We start from the raw sequence: 1,559 nt of genomic DNA on the forward strand, positions 1-1,559 counted from the left end.
GGATAAAGATGGGCATATCTAAAGTGAAAAGATGGAAGCTAATTAGCTCAGGCCACCACAGGAGTTCTTTAAAACAGGCTTTCATTCTCTATAACCATCTCTTAAATAAAGCCTTGTTGACTAGTGCCATTGTGACAATCTTTTATGAGCCATGACAGTGAGGCTGAACCAAATAAATGATACCAGAGGGACAGGAGGACACCTGGGCTGCCCAGGAGCTGGGGCGAGATGGGATGTGTATATATTTCAGACAAAGGGAGATAAAGATAGAGAGGTAAATGGGGCGGAGCCTGGAAAGCTTTAAGGATGGGCAGGAGGAGCCTCAACTTGATCTTGAAAAGTTCTTGAAAGTTTTAGAAAATTAGTTGGGAGATTAGAAGATTGTGGGATCATGTGAACCACATAGAAAATGAAGTCAGGGAAGTTTGTTTTGATTCTTTAATTCATCTATAAACTTCTAAAGGGCAGAGATTTCGTCTCTTACCTATTCAGTATCTTTGTGCATATAAACCACGTCGTGTCCAGGATATGCATCCAGAAAATATTTCTCATAATTGTTTATCCAACCTCAAACCAATGAAGTGACAACATGACCAAGAAACACATGCTCAAGGTTGAAGCAATGAGACTGTGGAATTTTTGCAATTCTTCCTAGATCTCCAAGAACAAATTAGCAACAATTGGGACGAGTTGCTCGCTGGTAGTTTACTTGTGCCTGGCAGTCACTCTCAATTTGGTGATTTCATGGTAACACCAAATTTGAGTTCTGAATCCACTGAGGCAGAGTAATAGAACGTGTGGTGGCAGAGACAACATCCAAGACAGAGGACGAGGCATTCGTCTTTCCCTCCATTACCAATTCAAATGAGCAGCATGATCCCAGAGTACTTGGTACTGAGTGACATATGTCTAGATTCCCCTTCGACATTTTCTCTATGGGTCAGGTCTGTGGTCATAGAAACTAAGCTTCAAAGAACTGGCTGGCTAGTTGTATGTGTGTATGTATGTATGTATGTATATATATATGTATGTTTCAATTCAACTTTATTTATAGACACAACAATTTGAATTTTGTATAATTCCCATGAGTCATAAAATATATATATATTTAACTATCTTCACCCATTTATTTACTCTATCTCACACTCCCTGTCTCTGGAAACCACCAATCTGTTCTGTTTCTTTTTTCTTTTCTTTTTTTTTACGCCTACTGCACCTGGTTTCCCTAGGTGGTCTCCCATCCAAGTACTACCTAGGCCCGATCCTGCTTAGCTTCCAAGATTAGACGAGATTGGGCATGTTCAGGGTGGCATGGCCATAGACTGTTCTGTTTCCTGAGTTCAGTTTTTTTAGATTCCATATATAAGTGACATCATATAGTATTTGTCTTTCTCTGACTTCCTTAGCGTAGCATAATGGCCCCAAGGTCCATCCATGTCATTGCAAATGGCAGGATTTCCTTCTTTTTTATTGCTGAATAATATTATAACATTATAATATTATAACATAATATATAATATATAACATAATATATAATATGTTATAAATTATATATTATA

At 38.1% G+C, this 1,559-nt stretch overlaps 1 pseudogene; it reads right to left on the minus strand.

The window, feature by feature from the left end:
* Positions 1-1,204: 1,204 nt before the first annotated feature.
* Positions 1,205-1,323, minus strand: LOC112469376 (annotated as a pseudogene).
* Between the last annotated feature and the right edge of the window lie 236 nt (positions 1,324-1,559).

This window comes from Pteropus alecto, unplaced genomic scaffold, assembly GCF_000325575.1.
Source record: "Pteropus alecto unplaced genomic scaffold, ASM32557v1 scaffold146, whole genome shotgun sequence".
Classification (NCBI taxonomy): domain Eukaryota; kingdom Metazoa; phylum Chordata; class Mammalia; order Chiroptera; family Pteropodidae; genus Pteropus; species Pteropus alecto.